Source organism: Dipodomys merriami, unplaced genomic scaffold (genome assembly GCF_024711535.1).
Source record: "Dipodomys merriami isolate MVZ:Mamm:240054 unplaced genomic scaffold, mDipMer1.0.p SCAF_35, whole genome shotgun sequence".
Taxonomy (NCBI): Eukaryota; Metazoa; Chordata; class Mammalia; order Rodentia; family Heteromyidae; genus Dipodomys; species Dipodomys merriami.
In genome coordinates this window covers 12083320-12097895 of record NW_027205048.1, presented here as the reverse complement: position 1 = coordinate 12097895, position 14576 = coordinate 12083320, and the positions used below count along the sequence as shown (strand labels likewise).

The window sequence follows — 14576 nt, the reverse complement described above, 5'->3', positions numbered from 1 at the left end:
AGATTCTTATCTTCAATTAATTCCCCCCAAAAGCTGGAAGTGGAGCTATGGTTCAAGTGGTAGAGCACTAACCTTGAGCAAAAAGCTCAAGGACAGTGCCCAGGAAAAGCACAAAAAAGAAAAAAAAAAAAAAAAAAGGATGTAGCCGGGTGCTGGTGACTCACGCCTGTAATCCTAGCTACTCAGAGGCTGAGATCTGAGGATCACCGTTCAAAGCCAGCCGGGGCAGGACAGTCCGTGAGACTCTTATCTCTAATTAACCACCAGAAAACTGGAAGTGGCGCTGTGGTTCTAGTGGTAGAGCACTAGCCTTGAGCTGAAGAGCTGAAGGACAGCGCCCAGGCCCAGAGTTCAAACCCCATGACCAACCAAAAAAAAAAAAAAAAGCTGTAATCTCAGCTTAGCTACTTGGGAAGTGGAGATAGAAAGATTGCCGTCATAGGCTGCTGGATCTGGGCAAAAGCTAGACATCCTATTTGAAAAATAAACTACAGCAGGATTTAGACTACAATATGGCTGCTATGTGCTGTGTTGTAGTTCCCCCTGCTCAGATTATGGTTATGTCTTAACTATACCTGTCTGCTATCCCCTGTAGCAGCCAGGGATGCTTGGTCTCATAGATGTTGAAAAAAAACAAAAACAACTAAAAGCAAAAGACTTAAAGCATGGCCCAAGCGGTAGAAAGCCCGAGTTCAATTTCCAGTAGGAAAGAAAGAAAGCACAGGTGGCTCCTGCCTGGAATCCTAGCTACTCAGGAGGCTGAGATCTGAGGATTACAGTTTGAAGCCAGCCCAGGCAGAAAAGTCCCTGTGAGACTTTCCTCTCCAATTAATCACTTAAAAACCAGAAGTGGAGTTGTGGCTCAAAATGGTAGAGCACTAGCTTGAACAAAAGAACTCAGGGATAGTGCCCAGGCTCTGAGTTCAAGCCCCATAACAGACAAAAGGGGCGGGGGGGGGGGGAGAAGAGAGGGAGGAAGGAAAAAAGGGATAAAATGATTAAAATAGTAAATGTTATGTATCTTTTTACAATAATTACTTTTTAAATTTAAATAAAGCTTCTGCTCTAGCATGGAAGCCTGAGATGAATCACAGTACCAGCTGATGACTCTTATGTGAAATACTTTGAACCAGAGTATTCTGATTTGTCTGGATTTTGGAATATTTTCACATCCCAAGATATCTTGGGATGAGACTAAACCAAAATACAGCATTTATATGTAATTTCATTCAGTATTATTGTTGCATTTGTGTTTTATCTGAGATCTGTGGCAGGAAGTCAGGTGTGCAATTTTCTGCTTGTGTTATCAGGTCTACACACAAAATGTTTCCAATTTGAGATTTTGGGATTAGGATTGTGCAACCAGGACTTGGCAGAAGTTAACTTTAAAACATGGAGCTTGTAAAGAAACAAAGATGAAATTTTAAGGGCAGAAACTCTCTCCTTTTAAAAATGATGAACTAGGGGCTGGGAAGGTGGCTCAGTGGTAGAGTGCTTGTCTTGCATACATGAGGCTCTGGGTTCCATCCTCAGCACCACATAAGCAGAAAAAGTCAGAAGTGGCACTGTGGCTCAAGTGGTAGAGCACTAACCTTGAGCTGAAGAGCTGAGGGACAGCGCCCAGGCCCAGAGTTCAGGCCCCATGATCGACAAAATAAAATAAAAAGGATGAACTAGATTCCATGAGGAAAATTAACAATAATTTAGAGATCTGTGTAGACAAAGCTTTCCTAATGAAGCTTTGTTCTGTCATTATTATGGGGAGGAGCTGTGTGCAGTGTCTCACACTTGTAATCCTAGTTACTCAGGACGCTGAGGTCTGAGGATTTGGGTTTAAAGTCAACCCAATCAGAAACCCGAAGGACTCTTAATTCCAATTAACCAGCAAAAAGCTGGAAGTGAATGTGTAGTTCAAGTGGTAGAACTCCAGCCTTGAGTGAAAGTTTGAGGCCCTGAGTTCGAAAGAGCCCATGTGGGAACTGAGACTCTATACTCAGGAAGGTAAGTGTCAGAGGTCACTTTGGTACCTGAGCATAGAAGGACTTAAGAGCAGTTACTACAGTGCCTCTGCTTGTCTGTCAGGAGACCTGCCATTCCATCCCAAGGGAAAAGAAAGAACAACTCGTGTCCAGACCATTTTAATAAATACCGAGTTCCCCCAAGGCCTACTGTTCCAGACCTCATGGCTCCTGCCAAATCCTGTAAAAATAAAGATTAAACTGAGCAGAGCATTTGCTTTACTCTGATTGCCGTTGTTTTTCGTAATAAAAGTCCCCAGGCATCTGGCCCAAGAGAGTGCTGACGGTCCCCATCCAGCCTTAGAGGACTCACTTCTTCCTGGCCTGCACGTTTCTCCTCTCTCCACATCTCAGGCTCCACACTACAGAAGAACATGGCATAGGTCCACCTCAGGGAGCAGCAGAGGTGCTGGGTTCTGGTTCTCAGATTCCTCATCCGTGTGTGTGACTTAGCTTTTCCACTAACAGCTGGTGTTCTACCACTGAAGCTGTTCCTCCTCCACTTCTGGCTTTTTTTCTGGTTAACTGGAATCGTCAGCTCAGAGTTGTCTACCTGGGCTGGTTTCCAGCTTTGTTCCTTAGATCTCAGCCCCCTGAGTAGCTGGGATTACAGACAGCCTCCTTTCTTTTGAAAATTTTGCAGTTTTCTGATAAGCTCAAGCTCTTGGAAAAATGTCAAACATAAGACAATGACCACTGTTTGCCTTTCAGGAAATTAAACATTGACATGATAGTAATATCTATAGATAGGGCATCAAATTCCACTGTTTTTCTCAATATTGTCTTTGAGAGATGTTTTTCCAGGCTAGGGCTATTCATTGGTATATTTAAATAGGCAGCACGCTTAGTTCATTTTTGACTACCAAGTAAGCAATCTGCCCATCACAATTTACATCATTCATCAATACCTTGTACTTACTGAAAATAGCTTCAGATAAGTGAAGCTATTTGATTCCATACTGCCTTCCATTTAAATAGCATAGCTTTGCAGGTAGCAGTCTCCACAAAAGTGTTGCCCTGCAACATGGGTGAGTTTCAGTACCTTATTCATACACCAGAATTGCTGGTGTAGTGTATAAGGTTAATCACACAACCCCAAGAAACCCAACGCTGGAAAGAAGTGTTTCAAACAGAACCAAGGTCATCAGCTGAGGGTGGACAGAAAGCCTCTGACAGTTGCTTCTAGCCCCACCATATTGTACTGGCCACTCCATGTTGAGGGCTACGTTGAAGCCACTGGAAACCTGTTCTGGGCTGACTATCTGAAACAGGCCGTCGTTTCTCTAGGAACAGAGACTCTCACGGAACGATGGTGTGAGTGTTTAGAATCTGATGGTAAGAAGTAGGGTGCTGGACTTTAATGAGAGTTCCTAGAATGGCCTTCTCCTGACCCAGCACCCCATAATAAAGCTCCCAGCCAGCAAGAAAGGGGAATTGGGAACAACAAGGGCAAATGTTCCCTTTAAGGGCAACATCTGGAAGTTGAGTACATTCCAGTGGCCAGAACTTAGTCACTTGACTACCCTTTGCTGCAAAGGATGCTGGGAACGATATTCCTTCACTGAGTAAACCCATGTGCTTTTTCACTCCTATTGATTCCAGATACCTGGATGGGGACAATTGAAGCTTACCGTTGTACCAAGCTACAGGGTACAGCTGATGCTGTTGGCCACTTGAGAGGCTGTGTCTGCTTAGAGAGGCCACCATGATCATTAGTCTGAACTTGCTGCTCCTGTAGACATTTGGGCAAACGGCTCTATGGGACATGCATCCTCACATTAAATACTCAGATAATGGGCCAGTGTGCAAAGTGTAATTTGAAGGCTTATGGCCGATGGTGAACTGTGTTTTATTTAGAACTTGGAATTTCTCTTAGGATCAGAAAGTCTGGATAAAAGTATTACTGGCCTAATAATAATAAAAAATGAGTAATTTTCTAAAGGAGAAAACAAATCACAGCGGCACAGAAACTTCTCAGCACTGTAAATGTTTTGAAATGTGGCTTTCTTCCAATTTTCTTCAAACGCTTCTCAAAGTGTGAAAAATTATACTTTATGCCAATGTAAATAGCATTTTTATTTTCTAGAGAAAGCTAAGCACTTCAAGTTCCTTTAAGTATGTTGTCTTTTTCAGTTTTGTTAATGAAAATAAAAATGAGAAGCCCCAGGAAGCTTGCCTGGCCTCCTCAGGCTGGGATGGGGGCCTCGGTCTCCCCTGTGCCACCAGCCCTGAGCTGTGAGCCCCAGGATGGCAAGACTTCTGGGGTCTCCATCACCCTCTCCTCTTAGTTTAATACATTCTGGTCCCCAGGGCTGGATCTGGGGGTTTGGATTTCTCCTTTGATCTTGTGGCCAACAACTGGCCTTTTCTGCCTGGGCTGGCAGTGCCCCGATGAAGGAGCTTTGACTGCCCGCCGTGGGATGCCACCAGGCCCATCAGAGTTGGGCAGAACTGTCAGGAGGATGGCGGGTGGTGAGGTGAGAGCTAGACCTTCGTGAGTCACAGAGCATACAAACCCAGAGGCGCTGCTCGGGCGCTCATCACAGCCTCCACTATTTTTCACTACTTTTGTGCCTTCCTTCATTCTTTCCTTTATTCACTCAACATCCGCATTGGGTGGGAACCATTGTCATCCATTTTACAGATAGGGAGACTGAGGCACTGGGAGATGTGGAGGGCAGGCAGCTGAGTGGTATAGGATTCTAACCCAGGCCTTCCGGTTCCAAGCCTGGGTGCTTGAATTGAACACATTCAAGCTGTTCTGTCATGGGTTAAGAACACAGTCTGGAGCTGTTTGACCTTGACTCTAGATTTTAAAGGCACAGTTCCCTTTCATTTGTCTGGATAATTAAGGTCAGAGCCTATTTGTACATCAGAGGTGCAGGGCTGAACTCGCTGCGTGTTTAGCCCCAAGTCTGTGGGATGATCTCCGCCTCTGTGCTCCTGGTTACCCTTATGGGAAGAACGGGGAAAGGGTCTCAGGCAAGGAAGGAGAAAAGGAAAGAGGAGGGGGCACCTGGCCTCTCTTTGGGGTTGTGCAATCTAGCGGCCCCCATCCTAACCCTCATGTTTTCATCAAGATAACGCTTATGTCCCCTCTCCAACTTTGAAAATCACTTACCCTACAGTGTGTGGGCTTTGAAGGAGGCGCAGAAATGGAAAGGGAATTTACCTTACCCCCTTCTGGGCGCCCCAGTGAGCATTTTTAAAGTTGGCTAATGAAGCGTGGGGGCTTCTGGAGAGCTGACCCACAGTCGGGCTGCAAAGGCTCCGCCCCCTGCGCCGGCTTCCCAGCTCCCACCCCACCCAGGCTGCGCGCTGCGCCTCCCTCCTCCCCCTCCAGCAGCCGGAGCCCGGGCACCGTGCTCTGAGTGACAGAAAGAGGCTTTGGGGAGTGTGACCTGAGCAGTGAGCTTAGGCGAAATGTGCACAATAAACTTCTATCTGGACTGAATTGTTCGGTAAAGTGGTAATCACTTCCCAGACAGACAGGCCCTGAAGGGCCCCCGCCATTCTACCTCGGTTAATCACCGTTGCTATGGAGAAAGCCACTATTTCATTAGAGAAAGCGCCTTAACGCAATTAACACATAGTTCAGTTGTTCTCCGTCCTTTTGCGTCCGGAGGTGGAGGGGCTGACGGGGTGTTGCTTTCCCTGAGTCCCCCCCCCCAACACCACCCCAAAAGGAGACAGCAGGCAAAACAGGGTAAGAGAGTTCCCAGGATATAAAGTCTCAGCCCAGAGATTGAGAATGGAACGATGTCACCGGGAGAAATGGGCTCAAATTTAACAGAAAATCCGTGAGGGGGCGTGGTTGGAGAGTTTCAGGCAAAGAGAAAGCTTCTACTGGCTGCTTCCCCTGACTACAAATCTCTATATACTCTGTGGTGAAATGGATTTTTCTACTAGCCCACTAGCCTGGCCTTCTGGAGACCCCATCTACCCCCACCAGTGGCACGATGCCCCCATCTGGGGTGGCCTGGCTCCTGTAGGAACCAGGGAAGACAGAATTTTCTCCTCTACTGGGCCATCCCCAGAAATAGCCCCCAGGGGGCCTGGCTGACTGGAAAAAGCAAATGCTAATGAAATGATGAGTTTTGTTGGTTATTAAATGAAGATTTTTTGGACTAGTTTTCTAAGGTTACTAAACTCTGGGCCCATCCCACGGAGCTGGCCGTTGGTTCCGGCCTCTCTTCTCTCCCTTCACTGGCCTGGTAGAGGAAGACTCAGGCAATACTTAAACTCTCAATTAATTGTATTGTAAAAAAAAAGAAAAAGAAAATATCCTCCTGAGCCCCTTCGAAGAGCTCCTTCTGGAAAAAAGGAAGGCAAGGGAAAAGTTGGCCAACGAAACAACCAAGTAGCCTATGTATCTTGTATATGGATGTTCTCTACACCAGCTCTAATTAGCTAATGTATTTCTTTCCACCCTACTCTTTGGGGGGAATTCTCAAGCATGTCCCCTGCCGCTCCCGGAGACCACAGAAAAGCAAATGACACTGAATTTTCCCTTCTTAATTAAAATGTTAAACAGGGTTAAGATGCCAAGCTCCACCAGAGGTATTTGTTCCCTTGGTGAACTCGGAGCCCTGCAGGGTTCAGTTCAATGGGAGTTATTTGAGTCAACACGTTATTAAGTTTCCAAATGTAATCAGCCCCGGATAGTTTAATGGAAACTTTCTCCTTTTCTTTAAATAAGCATGTGGTTTGGCAAAAAAAAAAAAAAAAATCCACTCAGGTTAGGTGCCCTGTGTTGCCCTTCCGTAACCAGATCACCATGGCAACAGGCAGCTGGTCTCTACACAGGCCGTGATGCTGGGGGGTGGGTGACCCACAGGCGCCCGCCCCCCCCACCCCCAGCCCAGCCCCGGCCAGGCATAAATATCCTCAATAGGATTAGAATGTTTCAGGGGCTAAAGGCTGTGGGAAAACTTTTGTCCGCCTTATTCGTCTCCTCTGCTGTGTGTCTTCACATTTCCACTCGGGGTACAATGGGGTTAAAAGTAAGAGCAAATGTTTTGATGGATTTATTTTGAATTATGAATGCATGGGTCTGCATAATGGCCTGTCAGTAGGGCCCTGCTTCTGACTGGACCCTCGGAGGGCCCTCGGATGGTGGACCAGAGGGCAGTGGGAAACCACACCAAGGAGCAACTTCAGTGTGGAGAATTAATTACATGGGTGGAGACAACAGAAACTTGGTATCTTAGAGACAGGTTTGGGGCTCACAGCCCTGCTGGGGGGGGGCGAGGAGAGGGGTGCATGCAATGCGAAGAGCAGGCCTTTTTCCTGATGGTTCATTATGGAGGGAAGTAAGTTAATCATTAGCTGGTTATTCTGTCTCTGTCCCCTGGTAAGAGTTGTGAGTAACTTGGGTAGGCTGCCATGTTTAGGGCTCTGCAAAGTATTCTTGTGTGCATTCACTTGTGCCCCCACCACCCCAACCTGTGGGTTTAAGTCCTAACCCCAGAATCTCAGAATCTGTCTGTATTTGTGGGCACAAAAGATTATGTTCAAATAAAGCCATGAGGGTGACTGCTAATGCCATTGTACTGGGGATCTTAGACGAGGGAGACACCAAGAATGTCTATCAGGACACTGGATGGACACTTCAAGAATGGCCAACTCTAAGTAAAGGAGTGAGCTCCCAGGGGAGACCCACCCTGCCCAGGCCTCCACCTTGGACATCCAGCCTCCAACACCGCAGAAAACCAGTGTGTATGGTTCCAGTCACCCAGTCTGCAGAAACCTAGAAAGTTTCTGCTACAGCAGCCCTAGAAAATGGATACACATTGTTTTACAACCCTATGACTAGTGCTGACACCTTGTATCGGAGGAAGTTGTCACAAAGGCCCTAACAGGCAACCTAAACCCTCAGTAAAAATCTTCTCTTTGGAGAAAAACAAAAGTTCCAATGCGAAATGAAAGCCATGGCCAGTAAAGACAGGTTGGCTGTATTCCTCTCAGCTCCCTCCCCAATCTGTGGCCTTCTGTGTCAGCCTGGGTGATGAGCCCTCTTCCATGTCGTGTGTTGTGGACAGTTTAATGGGACAGATGTTGACTTATTTACGTTAGTTTTAAACCAACTCTTGCGTTAAATATGATCAAAATAATACACATCCTCCAAAGTCCGGTGGTGAGGGCTGAGAGCCCCCCACTCTGCAGGTGAGGAGAGTGTAGAGAAAGTTTGAGAAAGAAGGGCAGGCCTGGCCCGATTTTAAGCAGAACCATTATATCAAACTCGGACTGGAAAACATTTTAAGATTGATGATTTGCTTTCTAAAAATGTCTATTCATTTTGTAAAACCATATGTGAAGGATATATTCGGGGTTAAAGGCATGACTCAGTTGGTAGAGAAAAAGCAGCAGGTACTGAGTTTGAGTTCCAGTCTTGGTGCAAAAAAAAAAAAAAAGATACATTCAATAATTGATCCCTTAGGTATACTTAGAATTGAACTCAATGTAGAAAAGCTGATTGGTGCCTCACACCTATACTCCTAGCTACTTGGGAAGCTGATATCAACCAAGAGGATCTTTGTTCAAGTTGCTCATGCCTATCACCCTAAACTGCATGAAAGGTTAAGATTAATGCCAGACTAGTTTGGGCAGAAAAAGTCTGGGAGACTCTCTCCCTATGGAGGGCAGCTGGACACACTGGTGTGTGCCTATGACCCCAGGTATGGTGGAAAGCATGACGTAGGCAGATCATGGCCCAGGCACAAGTCTGGTTGTGAAAGCAAGACTCTTCATAAATAATCAGTAGAAAACTCAGCTGGAAGCATGGCTCAGCAGTAGAGTGCCCACCTAGCAAGCATGAGGCCTTGAGTTAAACCCTAGTATCATGAACAAACTAACAAATGATTAACTAGAGAAAGGAAAACTGATTGACAGGGAGTTTTCTCCGTAAAGACTTGCATGAAGGAAGGGCCAGCTGCTTAGCAGGGGAGGAGGTCTGTCTCTCTTGTATTGGTTATGGTGAGGAGTGGATGTATATTACCATACTCTGGGACCACAACTTAGTGGCTGACCATACAAAACACATAAGTGTATATATGTGTGTGTGTGTGTGTGTGTGTGTATATATATATATGTATATATGTGTGTGTATACGTATAGGCACACACATATTCACACCCCTCTGTCCATTCACATGCAAATGGATGCATGTACATATGCATAGTTTAAGTCCTCAAGAATCATTTATCCCTGTGTGTTTCCAAGTTGCCTTCATCAGGCCTCATTTTCCCTAAACTATCCTGCCCCATTAACATCTACAGGTATATTTGTTGTAGGATTTCTCCTTAGAGGAAACAATGTTTCACTCACAAAACCACTCTTAGTTGGAGCAAATTCATGGAAATACATGTGGTGGGAATATTTGGTATTTAGCAGAAATTATGCATTAAAAGAGCAGAAACTTGAATAACTAGAGGTACCATGGTCTATTTTTCAACCTTAGTCAGTAATAGATGCCACAGTTGTCACAACTTTGCACTATGATGTTAATGCTCACATTTGTAGGTTTTTAAAGCAGCTAGCTAATAATTTGAAACTTTTCTGTGCAAGCTTACTTTGTTGGCCATAGTTGAATGAGTTTAAAGACTATTGGCTTTAGAAAGGGTCAGTCTGATCAAGCTGCAGTGTACATACAAATAGACATGTTAAATCAAAAGCCCCTTGTAAGCTGTTGGAAAACAATAAAAGACTTTAAACTCTATCCACTTGGGTAAAAAACTCATTTATCGAATTCTTGCTGTGTTTGTGATTGTGTTAAGTGCTTAGATGACAAAGGTACTAGGTTTCTGCTCTGCTACTACCAAGGAGGAGATGGAAATATACAATTATGAATGAGCCAGTCTGAGCCTGGTAGACATTCACGTGGCCCCACTGGCCACGTTCACCTACTGCATGCTCCAGGGTGGACAGTTAGTGACATCCGCCATCTGTGAAGTCCAGCCTCGGTGTGTCGGGTCCCCTACCATCTTCCCTGTATGAACACTGTGGTATCAGAGGTGTGAATTTTATGAAATATTTTATGTGTTTATCTTAGGATAGTAATGTCAGTTTCTTTTACCTTAACCTGAAACTGATCTCAGAGAATTCAAGACACAAACAGGAAACAACTGGATTTTCTTTGCCTCCTCCACAACCTCAAACCTTGGCTGGTCACTTGACTTTGAACTCTGTGACAACGTTTGCACACCTTCATGGAGAATCACCTATGCTGTTTATTCCTTACTCCTACCCCTCTGCCATCATGCAGACTCCCTTATCTTCCTCTCAGATGTCATAGAAGCCCTAATGGCCCTCTGTCATCTCCGTGCCATTACAGCTGAGTGGATAGTCACAATGTCACTGTTCTGATCCAGAGCCATCAGGACAGCATGGGTAATGTGACTGGTGTTAGCCATGATCTATTTGCAGAACAGTGTACATTGCTATGGCTGACAGGCTGGGTCCTTAATCCTCAGCTCAGGTATTTGGGGACTTTATAGTGGAGCCACCAGGTACTCAGATGCTTCAGTCTTAATGCATGACTTTCCAGGAAGGGCCCTGTCATTAGTGAGCCTGCCCCCCTGCATACCTTTGCCCTCCCCTGTACTGCTCCTCCCCACTTGGAACAGCTTACATTACATGATAAGGAAAGTCTTGAGCATATTCATGTAAAAGGGTAAGAATCACACAGTAAACAATAAACATAAAAATAACAATACTTGCTAGACTCTGGTGGCACATGCCTGTAGTCCTAGCTACTCAAGAGGCTGAGACTGAGGATTGCAGTTCGGAGCCAGTCCAATCAGGAAAGTTGGTGAGGCACTTAACTCCAGTTAACCAGCAAAACGCTAGAAATGGAGCTGTGGCTTAAGTGGTAGAGTGCTAAAAACATAGGATAGTATTCAGACCCTGAGTTCCAGCTCCAGGACTGGCACCACACACACACACACACACACACACACACACACACACACACACACACACACACACACACACACACACACACACACACACACACACACCATGTACACACATAGATAAGAGTCACTTTTGAGGGTGGTTAAACTACTTAGAGCTTTCTTCTTCTACTTTGGGATTTGGTGTTAAATAGCAAACATTTTATATTGATGAGAAGAATTAAAAAAATAAAACCTGTAGATTCTTTAAGACCTGACTCAAATTCTGCTTGAGATGGTAGAAAAGAGTAAGTGCTTTAAGAAGTCAAAGTGGAATTCAAATCCTGCCCCCACTACCTAGTGGCTAGAAGTCTATAGGTATCCATCCCACGGCCACTCACAAAATATGCAGGAGAAAATACACAGACCATAAACTGCTGAGCACACTGTTAATTAATGAGGGTTAATACGTTTTAATTCCCTTCCCTGTCTTGCTCTCTGTAATATCTAGTCTTATCAAGAGCATGCTCATACTCTCAGTCAGAGGCCAAGGTGGGAGGATCATGAGTTTGATACCACTTGGAGCTAGCTATTGAGCTCCAGACTAGCCCAGGCTGTCTGAGACTCTGTCCCCAAAACCAAAATGAATGAATGGATGATGAATAAATGAAAGAACGTGTTTACCCTGGCCCTACTGTACGCTATGGTAGGCCTAGTAACTCATGGGTGGGATGGTGGAATTGAAAGAGACCTCCCTCTGTACTTCATGCAGTCCCCGCTTCCTGCAGGTAGGCCTATGAGTTCATCATTCACCTCTGCACAGAGATCCAGACTCAATCTACCAGAATAGTTCCGAAGATCTCACATCCAATGGAAAACACACTCAATCTGAACAAGAAAAACCAAAGGCAAGAGCGCAGCGATGATCAACTCAGGTGAACGTCCTAGCTCTCAGAAAATGTGGAATGATGACTCCGTTTCTCCCTGTGCAACGAGGCTGTCAAAGTTAACCCTGCACTGGGTAGTGTGTTATAACAGATTGCGCAGTTGGTGTGCTTGAGTTCCTGGGGGTGGGGTGGGTGGTTCATAACCTCAGATTCTCTCACTTTTGATGCATTTGTAATGGCATCAGCCATCACTGTGCAGTAGTTGCTGTCTGCCCTCGGAACCAAGGTGACTTTATGGCTGGAGCGAAGCGTCCAGAAACAACCCCGGATCCCCAAGGCTGCCCTAATCTACTGGGGACCTGGGTCTTTATTCACTGTTTCTAAGTGATCGTTTCAGAAAGCTAGCGTGGAATAAGGGGGATATTTCCATTAATGGAGCACTGGGGCTGAGCTTACCAAGTAGTGTTTATTTTCCATTAGGATAAATGGCTTCTGTCAGGAGTGACATCGCTGTGGGCGCTGACTGCTGCTGGTGCCAGGTCGCGGAGGTCGGAGGCTCTGGGCTGCTTTGAGTCAGGCCTCCACAGCGCTTTGGGTGTTCAGTGCTTATTCAACACCGGTTACCTCATGTTTTCAGAACCCCACATGTATTGGCCATGTACCCCAATGAAACACAAGCTGTAGCGTTCTAGGCTGGGAAGCATCTCCCAAGACCTTCTTCTGCTTCTGTGCTCTGGGGCCACAGTGTGTGGCTCAGGGAGAGCCTCTCTTCCTCCTCCTCCTCCTCCTCCTCCTCCTTCTCCTCCTCCTCCTGCTCCTCTTCCTATTCCTCCTCCTCCTCCTTCTCCTTCTTCCTTCTTTCTTCTTCGGCAGCTTCCTTCTCCTTCTTCCTTCTTTCTTCTCTGGAGCTTGAACTTAGCCTGGGCATTGTCCCCGAGCTTCTTTTGCTCAAGGCTAGTGTTCTACCACTTGAGCCACAGCTCCATTTCTGGCTGATTAATTTCTGATTACTTGGAGATAAGAGTCTCATAGACTTTCCTGCCTGGGCTGGCTTTGAACTGCGATCCTCAGATCTCAGCCTCCTGAGTAGCTAGGATTATAGGCGAGAGCCACCAGCCCTCGGCTTCTTCTTAAAAGATGTGTGTGTAGAAGCCAGGATGGCCTTCGTCGCTGCCTGTCCCTAGATGAATGGGCCCATGTCTCACATCGGGGCTCCTTAGCCTGAGCCCGCTGCAGGGTGCGCCTTCTCTCTAGGTGGAGAGGGGACAGGGACTCGCTGTTTCAGGAGCTTAGTGAACCTTAAGGGTGACCCAGAAGCCTGCCCTAGCCTCCGCTCTAGCCTGAGTCCAGCCCAGGTCCCCAGGGCCTTCCCAGGCCTGGGTTTCCTGCATGGGTTATTGCCTCCACATCCAAGGTGGCAGGGAGGACCGGCCGTCACCAAGCGAGAAGGACTGAACTCTGACCCTGTTCTCAGCCCTAGGCAGTGTTTGCCAGTGCCCTCAGAAAAGTACTTTTTATTTCCACCCGTTACTTGTTTGTAGTAACAAGTATATTAATCGTACAAAGGGGGTTCATTGCACAGCCATGTTCGCTATCCCTCTCTGCTACTCTTCCTCCCTCCCCTTCATGTTAGAGGAGTTCATGATTTTGTTCTCTTATGTACGTTGAATGTACTTCAACCAGAGAAGCATTTAAAAAAATTTTTACATTTATTGGTTTGTCCTTTATTGCTGGTTCGAGGGCTTGAGCACAAGGCCTTGAGCTCTCAAGTGGCTATTTCACTTAAGCCCAGAACCTCTACTTCTAGTTTTTTGCAGGTTAATTGGACTTTTCTTATGGACATAAACACAAGACTTTTCTGTCCAGACTGCCTTGGAACCAGAATCCTCAGACCTCAGCCTCCTGAGTAGCTAGGAATACACGTAGCTGAGCCGTCAGCACCTGGTTCAAAGAAACATTAAAAAAAATTATGAAAATTAGTATGGGCATGAGCCAGGCTCTGGTGTCTTATACCTGTAATCCTAGCTACTCAGGAGGCTGAGATCTGAGAATTGAAGTTCAAAGCCCAGGCAGGAATATCTAGGAGATTCTTATCTCCAATTAACCACCAGAAAACCAGAAGTGGTGTTATGGTCAAAGTGGTAGAGCGCTAGCCTTGAGCAAAAAAGCTCAGGGACAGTGCCCAGGCCCTGAGTTCAAAAATAAAAACAAAAATTAAAAAATAGTATGGACAAACCCCCAAACAATCTCCCCCCCTCCTTCCTTCCAACAAATCCTTTTCTTTTCCTTCCTTCCTTCCTTCCTTCCTTCCTTCCTTCCTTCCTTCCTTCTGTTTTTTCTTTCTCTCTCTCTCTTTCTTTCTTTCTGTCTCTCTTTCTTTCTTTCTGTCTCTCTTTCTTTCTTTCTTTCTCTCTCTCTCTCTTTCTTTCTTTCTCTCTCTCTCTTTCTTTCTCTCTCTTTCTTTCTTTCTCTCTCTTTCTTTCTTTCTCTCTCTTTCTCGCTCTCTTTCTTTCTCTCTTTCTTTCTCTCTTTCTTTCTTTCTTTCTCTCTTTCTTTCTCTCTTTCTTTCTTTCTTTCTTTCTTTCTTTCTTTCTTTCTTTTCTTTCTTTCTTTCTTTTCTTTCTTTCTTTCTGTGCTGATTCATGGGCTTTGAACTCAGGGCATGGGCACTATCCCTGATCTCTTTTGCCCAAGGCTAGTGCTCTATCACTTGAGCCATAGTTCCATTTCTAGGTTTTTTGGTGGTAAGAGTCCTGTCTGGCTTTAAACTGTGATAATCA

At 45.6% G+C, this 14576-nt stretch overlaps 1 non-coding gene across 1 annotated transcript; it reads left to right on the top strand.

Annotated features, from left to right (window-relative positions):
• The first annotated feature begins 491 nt into the window (after positions 1-491).
• On the top strand, positions 492-622 carry LOC138803994 (small nucleolar RNA SNORA63). Its single transcript, XR_011365117.1, has one exon. It is a non-coding gene; the product is annotated as a small nucleolar RNA SNORA63 (small nucleolar RNA).
• Positions 623-14576: the final 13954 nt, after the last annotated feature.